We start from the raw sequence: 12,435 nt of genomic DNA on the forward strand, positions 1-12,435 counted from the left end.
GCTGGATCCCTTAAGGCCACGAGCGCTAGATGCAGTGGTGAAGAGCATTCACTCTAGAAAGGGGGACTGGTGGTGGGGAAAGTGTCACAGTCCATGTCCCCAAACCTTTTCCCTCTGCCTTAACTTCCATTCGTTAGATAGGAACAAATTTCTGATCTTCTCAACTTCCTCCCAAATATTTCTGAGGGTCCTGTGAGGACCACACACATGTTCCATGTCAAACCAAGGCCAGTGTGCTTGCCCACTGAAGGATTCCCTCCTCTCCGGCCCGTCGTCTGCAGAAACTTTTCCTATTCATGCCAATTCCCAAAGCAAGAATTGTGCTCCAGTGCTCACAAAGGGGGCTACCCCTGCTGTTCCCCATGGGACAGAGTCACAACCGGTCCCCCGTGCTACAGCTCCCAGAGTGCTGGTGCCAGACACCGAGGGCACTGTCATCTGACCTGTGAGCTCTGTCTCTTATTACTGCCAAAGATTCCAGCGTAGACTCTTTCCATTGCATCAACTACTATGTTATCGACACCTTATGTTCTTCCCACATCCCAAATGATTTTTATTTTTATGGTGGGGAATATATATATATATATTTTTTTTATAGCACCGTATATTCTATAATTAAAGCATGTATTATATATATAATTATATATAATTATAATTATTATATATAATATATATAATTAAAGCATGTATTAAATATATATTATATATACATGCTTTAATTATAGAATATATGGTGCTATCAAAAAAAGAATATATGGTGCTATATGGCATAGAATATACACATATATGGTGCTTATTTCCCTTGTTCTTGCAGACCTCTTAACGTAAGACTCAGATTAGAACTAGAGGCAGCATTCTCAGTCATAATGTACTGAGCTCAGTATCTCCTTTCTCTAAAACCAAACTTTTACATTTTTTTTTGTTGTTAAATTCCAGCACAGTGTTACATTAATTTCGCGTACCACAAAGTGATTCAACAGCTCTGTACCATCCCCAGTGTTCATCACAAGTGTCCTCCTTTATCCCCCTCAACTATATCACCCATCCCACCCCACCTCTCCTCTGGTGACCATCAGTGTCTCTCTACAGCTAAGAGACTGCTTCAGGGTTTGTCTCTTTCTTTTCTTCCCTTTTTTAATTTGTTTTGTTTTGTTTTTGCTAAACCGAACTTTAAAATCCAACCCTCACGTCCCTTAGGATCTTTTGTTAGGTTCCTCATCTCACTCTAAACAAATTCCTGATGGCCATGCCCCACGCCTAGGCAGGGCTGCTCCTCAGCTGGTAGGCGCCTATATGAGTAATGAGTGTGCCACGTGCTTACAGCTGGCACCCATTCGAATTGGTTGGTTGGAATTATTTTGGATTCCCCAAATCCTATTCCCCAAATACAGTGGACGCTCACAAAATGGCACTTTAAACATATTGCAGGAAAATGCATTTTCCGTGCATCAGTTCTTTAATGAGAAAAATATAAAGTTGCCATATGATAGTAAATGCATTGATGATTATTTCAAGGGATGTCAGTGCTTTTCCTCTGCAAGGAGAGTAGTACAGAATATGACAAACAGGTCCCTCTGGAGACTGACATGTGGCCTGATGTCCCATTGTGATTGGTCAGGCAAAAACTGCTGCGGCCCAGGGCCCATTCTCCTTGTTTTTCCTTTTTATAACAGAATTTCTGAGTTTTGTGAGCACATGGCTACTGAGTTAGAGACTATATTTTCCAGTCAGAGGTGGTAGGACATGTAATTATGTTTCAGCAAGTAGAATGTGAACAGAAGCCAAATATACAACTTCTGGACCATATTATTTAAGGAGATTGCTTGCCCTCCGCAGTACATCCTGGAACATACAAATGTGGTGTTGATGAGCTAGTTTCAGTCTGGGCAGGTGAAGTTAAGACAGATAGACACTTCGATCTGGTTTAGGTCTGAGTTTGTTTTATTAGGGGGACCAGAGTCAGCTTGTTACAGCAGCTCAACCTGTGTGCTAACACATACAAGGACTCATGACAAAGTCATCAGTCCCGGGAAGAAACAAAAGTTTGAATATTTGTATATGAATGACCAGAGAAACCATGTGATACAACCTCAGGGATCATGCAGCCACTGTGAGACTATTGAGAAGAAAAACCGTGGGCTTAAATGTCAGATGTTGGACACCACAAACCACACAACAGTATGGAAATCAATCCCATTCGGGACTGAATATGACGAAAGACAAGTATAGCAAAATAAAGAGATTTTCTGGCGTCCTTTGTAGGCATCACATGAACCTCCAGGCCCTCACAGTCAAATGAATAAATAGATAAAATTTAAAGGACAGGTGGGTATGCCCTGGTAACCAACGCTAACTACTGTAACCAACATTCCCCCAAACTGGAAAGCACAATTGAAGTTTTGTTCTCCTTCACCTGATAACCAGCGCAGCTGGCCATTTCCCCGGTGTTCTTCTTTGACTCATAACTGTTATCTGGGCTCCTTCTAGCATTTTTACTCTTCATCTTGGGAGTCTTTGCGTCCCACCAGATGGATTGGGAGTGACATAGAGAGAAATCCCCGGGAAATCACACAGGACACCTAGGCTAGGAGTGAGACCCAAAATTGTCACTCACATTTTATTGACCAGAGCTAGTCCCAAGCTGAAAAATGTAGAGAGCTCATTGATATTCATGAGTATTCACTGTCTCTTCCACGGCAGTCAGTTTGAATGCTCTGGAAGGCAATAGCCCTTAGCATATCAGTAAGAATCTGTTGTCCCCTGAAGTTCCAGCGCCCAGCAATTCTGGGAAATACGCCGTGAAGTATACACTGTAACATACGCCAGATAGGAAGGGCTCAGACTAGCCCTCATTCTACAACACTGGCCCTAATTTTAAGAAAGTTAAGAGATTAAAATCTGTTTTCTCTTGATTGCCTTCACCCATCTTGCCCACCTGTCTACCGCACTCCCCTCTGGCAACCACCAGGTCTCTGTATCTACGAGTTTTATTTTGCTTATTTTTTTATTTGTTTGTTAGATTCCACATTTAAGTGAAATCATATGGTATTTGTCTTTCTCTGTGTAACTTAGCATAACACCATCAAGTTCTATCCATGTTGTCTCAAATAGCAAGATTTCATTCTAAGTATTCTGTTGCATACACACGCGGCAGATCTTCTTTATCCCTTCATCCATTGATGGACACTTTGGTTGTTTCCATATCTTGGCTATTGTAAATAAGGCCACAATAAATATAGGGGAGCATATATATATATATATTTTTTTTGAATTAGCATTTTCACTGGTGGGCGGAGGGGTGTGGATAAATACCCAGAAGTGGAATTGCTAGAGCACATGGTAGTTCTCTTTTTAACTTTTTCGAGGAACCTCCATATTTTCTACGGTGGCTGCACAGATTTACAATCTCACCAACGACACATGAGGGCTTCCTCTCCTCCACATTTACATCAACAGGTGTTATTTCTTCTTCTTTTGATAATAGCCATTCTGACAGGTGTGAGGTGATATCTCATTATGCTTTGGATTTGCATTTCCCTGATGAGGTGTGATGTTGAGTGTCTTTTCATGTGCTTGTTGGCCATCTGTATATCTTTTCTGAAAAAAATGTCTATTCAGATCCTCTGAGTTTTCTAAATATAAAATCATGTCATCTGCAAACAGTGACAGTTTTACTTCTTCCTTTCCAATTTGGATGGTTTTTATTTCTTTTTTTCTGCTTAATTTCTGTGGCCAGGACTTCCACATAAAGAAGTGGAAAGAGTGGGCATCCTTGCCTTGCTCCTGATCATAAAGGGAAAACTTTCAGCTTTTCAATGTTCTGTTAGCTATAGGCTTAACATATACCGCTTTTGTATTATGTTGAGGTACTTACCATCAATACCCACTTTGTTGAGTTTTTTCACTATAAATAGGTGTTGAATTTTGTCAAATGATTTTTCTACATCAATTGGAATGATTATATGATTTCAATCTTTCATTTTGTTAATGTAGGATATCACACTAATTGGTCATAAACCCTTCTAGCTTCCAGACCAGGTAATCTGGGGGTGGTCTCTTAGAGACAGTTGCAAAACTTGGGGTAAAAATTGCTCCATATCATTCATCATCAGGGAAATATAAATCAAAACCACAATGAGATACCACCTCACAGCTGTCAGAATGGCTAAAACTAACCAGATGGGAAACAACAGATGTTGGCGAGGATGCAGAGAAAGGGGAACCCTCTTCCACTGTTGGTGGAAATGCAAATTGGTGCAGCCACTCTGGAAAACAATATGGAGGTTCCTCAGAAAGTTAAAAAGAGAAGTGCCCTATAGCCCAGCAATTGGACTACTGGGTATTTACCCAAAGGATACAATATTACTGATTCAAAGTGGCACATGCACCCTGATGCTTATAGCAGCATTAACAGCAATAGCCAAATTGTGGAAACCGCCCAAGTATCCATGGACTGATGAATAGGTAAAGAAGAGGTGACATAGTATACAATGGAATATTACTCAGCCATAAAACAGAATGAAATCTTGAGATTTGCAACAACATGGATGGAGCCAGAGAGTATTATGCTGAGCAAAATAAGTCAGAGAAAGACAAATACCATATGATTTCATTCATATGTGGAATTTAAGAAACAAAACAGATGAACACAGAGGAAGGGAGAAAACAGAAAAAGAGAAAGAGAGGGAGGTAAACCATACGAGACTCTTAACTATAGAGAATAAACTGAGTATTGCTGGGGGGGGGTTGGGGGGGACCGGTTAAATGTGGATGGGCATTAAGTAGGGCACTTTGATGAGCATCACCTGGGTGTTGTATGTAAGTGATGAATCACTAAGTTCTACTCCTGAAACCATTATTACGCTATATGTTAACTAACTAGAATTTAAATAAAAACTCGATACAAAACAAATTGGGGTTTGGAATGAAGGTACGAATTCCTTTCTGTGAGGCGCTGACAAACTCTACTGAGGCCAAAGGACAGTGCAAAGATGACGTCTCGTGGCCTCTGTTCCCTAAGAGCATCCCCATAGCTTCTAGATGTGAGGCAAACCCCATAGCTTCTAGATGTGAGTCCACCCCTCAGGCTGAAGTGTTCCCAGATGAGTAAATAGGTCTTTTTCACAGGAAGGCTGAGGTGTGTCTCAGTCTGCTGTCTGTGCAGTGCCCTGCCTATGGCAGCCTGCCCGGAACTGTCTCTTGATTGTTTCAGGCACATGGGACCCAGAGACATTTACCCCACCAGCCACCACAGCCAGGCACCCAAGGAGCATCCCCTGTGCAAGCCGCCTGCACTCACTAGCTTTGGCGGGACTATGGAAATGGCACAGCAGTGAGGTGTTGGCCCATCAGCTTTGGCTGGGCTGTGGGAGCCATGCAGGGGCAAAACCGAGGCATTTTAAAAGCTTCCTAGACTTTGAATATTCTTACTTTCAGACACCCCACTCTACTTCATATATCAAACATATCGAAATATACTTAGATCCCACATGAAATATAATTTATGTATGAGTTTCATATTTTGGAGCCAAAACCATTTTTCAAGCCTAGAATAGTTTATTGACCTCAACACTGTATCAATAGAGTATCAGTCCTTCAAAGAATCATTCTCAAAAAAAAAAAAAAAAGACTCATTCTCCAGATTCTCACAAAAGAAATTCCAGTATGGTTCTGTGGGCTCCATCCTGCAGAGCTCCTATAGAGTGGAGTGTATATTAAAATACTCTACTCTTTAAAAATAGTGAATATACAAGTCACTACGCTCACTTGGGAAACCAAAGAAGCTAGAATAGGATTGGTAGAAAAGGTAGCCTAACACGATGAGGAAGCCAAGAGCTATTCAATGCGGGTCAGCAACCTTGATGGTTCTTGAGTGTTCCCTGAATGTGATTGTGGGAGCAAGTTAGGCATATTTAAATGGGTCTAGAGGTTTGAAAAGGGACTTAGTTTTATGTGGAAACATTGTTTACACTAGTTGAGGTACAAGAAAATGCGAAGTAGACATCTTAAAAATTACATGGGTTGTCAGACTAACTGGTCTCTGATCCAAAGAAAGGGTGAAGGAGTTTGCTCAGTCAATATGTCACACTATCTTTCATGAGCTCCCCACACAGAATTGTTGCTAAAGTAGATATATCTGCTCTATTACCCAGAAGGGCAATCCAGCTGTCGACACTACTGAGGGATTTGTGAAAGGAACAGCACTTCTTCCAAAGGACTTTATGCTCAGGAATCCTGTGACCCTGAGGAAAGAGCAGGAAAAGGCATGGCCCCTTAACTCAGACTCAGTCTAGCCAGGCAAGTACCAACCTACACTGCCCACTTTTTAGGACCCCAGGTCTTCCTTGATAAGTCATGTAGAGATCAATACAGATAAACTGGGTTAGTGAAGACTTTGTCCATCCAAGAAATCTTTAATAGACTTACCAACATGCTATGCAACCGTCAAAATAAAACATTTGTGGCAACGCAGACTTCCAAAATGTCTATCATAAGTTGACCTGGTGACTAATAAGGTTATTTATGATTTGGTTCTACTGAGGGAAGACAGAGGCTATTGCTTTCTGGAAACTAATAAAACTGGGTATGTATGTAATAAATTCCTGTAAGATACCAGCTTCATTAGGAAATATAAAACTAACATAATAATTCCTTTGTCTGAATGCCTGTGTCTTATGCACCATGAAAAACAAATTTAGAATTATCTGGCATTCCCAGTCTAGATCATTATGAGATAACTTCTTTTTAAATCCAACATTACAAATAAAGTCATCATATAAGGCCAGTAATAAAAAATAGTGAAAAATATTTTAAAACCATGGTTCATTCCTAATTCAACTGGATTTGGCAAGCATCTAACTAATTAAAACCTATTTTGTAATTTGAAATTGGGCCAAGCCATTAAAGATAGCCTATACAAAACAGTCCAGGCTAATAAAGAAGGAACTCAAAAATTAGGATGAACCCAAAATGAGCAGAGCAGCTGCCTAACACCTGGTAGTTAATGAAAATCAAAATCAAACGGTAAGAAATAGCTAGAGGAATGGTTGGAATACATAGTAATAAACCATGTCAAGATGACTATTTACAGAAAAAAGAAGGATCCCTGCAAGGAGAAGGGGAAAAAATTTCAAGCTTCCCAAGGTAATGAATTCTATTTCAGATAATCCAAGCTTAAATCACAGAGCATCTCATCACCAACAAACAACTCAATTTTGGTAGAAGCAGGGAAAAGAAAGCAGAAAATCAAGCCCCACTTATACATATATACAGAGAAATTGATGATCAGAAAATTAAAATGATCTTTTTGCCCTTTCTTGTTAACAACCCCAAAAGGAAAGAAAATAGGAGTGGAGGGCAGGGAACCTGTCACGAAGGAGGCTGTGACCTTGGGCAAGCTGCCTGGTCTCTACATGCTCCGGTTTCTTTTCTAAATGGAGGGAGCTGGGTAGACGATGTCTAAAGCCTCACATCGTATTTTACTGAGAGCTGAGAAGTCTCAGCGTGACTAAGAGGAACGGTGTGTCACTGTGAACCCTAAGAAACAGCCCAAGGGAAGCCAGGCTCTTCCTTTCTGACCATTGATTGAGGCCTCTTGTACCTAGATTCAAAGTTTTCTCTTCATTTCCTTGATAGCACACTGTTTCCTGTGTCTAGTCTTGTGTCTAGTTCCTTTTTTCCCCTCCTATCAGGAATGTTCAAAGGCATAAGTGATGTTCTTGGAGCCCTACCCGTGTCACCCATGACTTGCCTCAGTACCCTCCCTCTGGCCTCAACCAGCTCTCGTATATAGAACAGTGTAGACACCCCCTTCCCATGGGAGGAAAGGGGTAGAGCATACCTATCTTTTTATTATTAACTTATTTTTTTAAGAGAGAGCATGAGTGTGTGCTGGGAGGAGGAGAGAGGCAGAGGAAGAGAGAGAATCTTAGGCTCCAGGCCCAGCGAGGAGCCCTACGTGGGGCTCAATCTAATGCCCCTGAGATCATGACCTGAGCCAAAATCAAGACTCTGACACTTAACCCACGGAGCCAGCCAGGCACCCCAGGAAGACTATTCTGGAGTTCTGCTAAATTATAGGTGTGGTTCTGGGTACTTTGCATAGAGTATTTCATTTAATGGAAGCTATTAGATCTTCCATTTACAGACAAGGAGAGAGAGAGAGAGGCTTGCAGAATTCAATTTCCTTATACTAGGTTACTTGGCTGAAAAAACAGCAGAGTCAGGAGTGAAATCCAGCTCTTTTTTTTTTTTTTTTCCTACTTATCTCTCTCAGAAAAACCTTTCGACTTGTGTCTGGTTCAGGTGTTAGACAGCAATCAAAGGAATCCCAGTAAATCTCTATTCCCACGGCTTGTGAAGCATTCCGTCTCCCTCCCCCCAGGCCTCGTACTTTGTCCCAAAAGGGCCCAGCTCAGAGCTTCAAAGAAATTTCTACTTCTTACCTTGCCTTATACCAGTCTCTGACAATGCTGTGCCACCGTAAGGGGCCGGATTGTGTCCGCCCAAAAGATGCTGAAGTGCTAACCCACAGTACCTATGAACGTGACCTTATTTGGAAAAAGGGCCTTTGTGGATGATCAAGTTGAGTTCATTGGGATGGGCCCTAATCCAACATGACTGGAGTCCTTAGAAGAAGGGGAAATTTGGACACCAAGACAAACACACACACAGGGAGGACGACACATGAAGGTGCAGGTGGAGTTGGAGGGACTCACTTATGAGCCGGGAACACCAACATTTGTCAGCGACCCACCAGGACAGAGGCATGGAGCAGATTCTCCTGTCCCCCCCTCAGAAGCCTCTAACCTTAGTGGTACTTTGTCATGGATGTCCTTGGAAGCGAAAACAGTAACCACTAATAGCATATAGGGCAACAAGAGAGCAGCTGCAAGTTATACAACACAAAATTAGTCCGAGAAATGAAATAAAAACTCAGAGGGTAAAAATAATGCAATATTTGATCCATAAGTATTTATTCTATTCTGGTCTCCGGTCATCACAGTTTTCAGGAAATGAGGCCCTCAGGTGTAACCAAGCACTTCAATTGCTCACAAAATAGAAGCTTCTCGTCTGGCAGGTAATGTTGATGTCTTCTAGAACTGTCTTCTCCAAGATTCGTGCCTGTGAAATTGACCAATGAGTTTTCAAGAGAAAAGTGATACCGCCCGGGAACTGGAAGGTGTTTAACTACTGAAACTCAGTCACAGTTCAGCTAAGTGCAGGCGGGTTAGGATTTCGAAGACCTATGGAAGGAGCAGCAACAGGCAACGACGCGCTTCTAGGTGCTTTCCCTCCGTCCGACAGTCAGGAGTAGCCTCTGACGACCCCCCAACTCAGGCCGTACTTGCACATGCATTTCTGGTTTGCTTTGAAGCACAGAGGAAATAGAAGTCAAATAGCACAGGAAATAAGTGTGTGTTTTAGTGGGCCCAATTCAATTTGTTAGCAAACGTCGAAATTCATTTACGAACTAATTGGGAAATCATCAAACACAGATTTAAGATAACCACGCTTCCATCGTGGATCAGGTGAGGTCAGTTGGCACCAAGAGAGGGGAAAGCAACTTTAAAAATATGTTATTTACATCATCGCATTCTGTATTTTCCTATGCCTTATTTCTCGGCGGCGGCCAATCACATTTCTTCCAGTTCCAGCTCATTCAAATGTGCATTATTCAAGAAACTAGTTAAAAATGTGATCGAGTAACTCTTGTTTTATTTTTTTTTTCATTATTTTAACAGGTATTTATTTTCTTTAAAGAGCAAGCCAGGCACTATCCTTGGCTACAGTGGTTCACGGAACAGGTACAATGTCTGTCCTCAGGAAGCCCACCCTTGAGCTTGTTTGTAAACTTGCATTGGTGCAAAGAGAGTGCGTAGAAGTGTAATATTCCCACAAGAAGTTTACGGTGTATTGTGACGGCCACATCTGTCTGTACGATCTCTCGGAGAGCAATACAGCGTACGACACGGGATTAACAGTCCAGCAGGGGACACTGACAATTCCTGCCGAGTTGTAAGAGGAAACCTCCTGCTTGTCACAGCACAGGTTGCTTCTCTGCCTAGACCCCCCCTCAGTGAATTGTCTCAGATCCGTGACTGTAGCAGAGGCCGCCGCTTCAATGGGATCCGGCCCCAGGGCCTGCACGCATCACCTATGATCATCTATCATCTACCATGGGTTATGATCACTGGCGTCATTGACTTGAAACCAGAGGGCAGCCAAGGCTTTGCTGCTGTCCCTGGAGATCTAGAGAAGGTCGACTTAAATCCGCTTGTCCTCATAGCACCCCCAGACTCCGTGTTCAGCTCTACTGGCTTATTTTTTCACTCTGTCTTATGAGTGTAAGACACACTCAAAACAAATGAGCTAAAGCCTACGTCCATGAGGCTTTTGAATGTGCGCCATACTTCACTGGAATCTTTAAAAATACCATAATGATATAACATCCTAAAATGAAATCAATTGAAGTCCCTCTCCTAACCCATTAGAATACTCGGCCGTGTTGCTTGGCCCCAATCGCACCCCCTACCCACTGCACTCACATGCTCCTGTTCATGTCTCACACTCAGCAGTTGGGCAACTTATTTTATCGCTAGGTCTTTGGCTGTCCCTTTATTTGTTTCGGGGGGATTATGAAGACCTTATCCAAACAAAAGCAATCTCTTCCCTAAGAAGAATACTGTCAACTGTTAACAGGATATTTTTGAATCTCCACTGTAGACTAAGAACGGCGTACTTAGGAAAAAAACATAGAAAGGAGACAAGTCATTTAGAGAAGACTCCAGTGATAAGGGAATATTTAGTTGGGTTTTAAAGGATCAGGAAGTGTTCTCAGGCCAAAAATGAGATGACGGACATCCTGCGTTGAAAGGCTAGACACAGGTAGGAGGGCAGGGCAGGCTCCCGGGTATCTACAAGCAGAATTCCTGGTCAGATTGAAAAGGTGCCTTGTGAGGGAGAGAGAGGATCTTGAAAGACCGTCTGTGGAAGTAAGGCTTTATGATGGCTCCCCAGAAGCCTTTGCCCTTTGTGACATGAGTGACCTGTGGGACGTGAGTAATCTGTGCTCGAGAAATGAGTTGGTACCAATTCAGCACCACTTATTGGGCACCCAGTATGCGACAGACACGTGCCCAAGAATCGGCGACACAAGATGAATAAACGCTCACGGTGCTCATATACTGCGAAGAGTTTAGGGCAGAGCTTCCCATGTGCTGTTTCAGGACAGACACGTTATCTGCATCCGTAATGCATCAGAACTCTGATCTCTTTTTTGAAATTTTAATTCCGGTATAATTAACAGACAGCGTTGTCTCAGTGTCAGGTGTACAATGTGGTGATTCAACAGTTCTATACGTTACCCGGCGTTCATCACGGTGAGTTCACCTATTTTGCCCATCTCCCCACCCAGCACCCTCTATTTTTGGGGTTTGTCTTTTTTTTTTCCTTTGTTTTTGTCTCTTAAATTCCACATGTGAGTGGAATTCATCTTTTCCTGACTGGCTTATGTCACTTTGCATTATACTCTCTAGCTCCATATTGTTGCAAATGGTGAGATTTCATTTTTTTCTATGGCTGAGTAATATTTTATATATATATATATATATATATATACAAAACATATATATAATATATATATTTTAGTAAAAGTAAATATTTATAAGTATAAATATAAAATATAAAAAGTTATATATATATATAAAATATAAAATCCATTCACCTATTGATGGACATTTGAGCTACTTCCATAATCCAGCTATTGTGAGTAATGCTGCAATAAATATAGGGGCACATGTATCCTTTTCAGGTAGTGTTTTTGCATATTTTAACACCCAATAGTATAATTACTGATCATGTGGAAGTACTATTTTTAATTTTTTGAGGAACTTCCATACTATTTACTACAGTGGCTGCATCAGTTTGCATTCCCACCAACAGTGCACCAGGGCTCCTTTATTCTCCACGTGCTTGTCAGCACTTGTTTTCTCTGTTTCTTACTTTAGCCCTTCTGACAGGTGTGAGAGAACATCTCATTGTACTTTTCACTTGCGTGTCCCTGATGGCAAGTGATGTTATTAAGCATCTTTTCACATGTCTGTTAGCCATTTGGATGGTTTCTTTGGAGAAATATCTGTTCATATCTTCCCCCTATCTTTAATTGGATTATTGGGTGGGGGGGCAGGTTGGTATTGAGCTGTATAAATTCTTTATATATTTTGGATACTAACCCTTTGCTGGATATGCTGTTTGCAAATATCTTCTCCCATTCAGTAGTTTGTCTTTTACTTTTGTTTTTTTGTTTTGTTTTGTTTTGTTTTCTGTCTTTTACTTTTGTTGACTCTTTCCTTTGTTGCGCAGAAGCTTTATATTTTGATGTAGTCCCAATAGTTTATTTTTGCTTTTATTTCCTTTGCCTTAGAAGGCATATCT

This window comes from Vulpes lagopus, chromosome 19 (assembly GCF_018345385.1).
Source record: "Vulpes lagopus strain Blue_001 chromosome 19, ASM1834538v1, whole genome shotgun sequence".
Lineage (NCBI taxonomy): Eukaryota > Metazoa > Chordata > Mammalia > Carnivora > Canidae > Vulpes > Vulpes lagopus.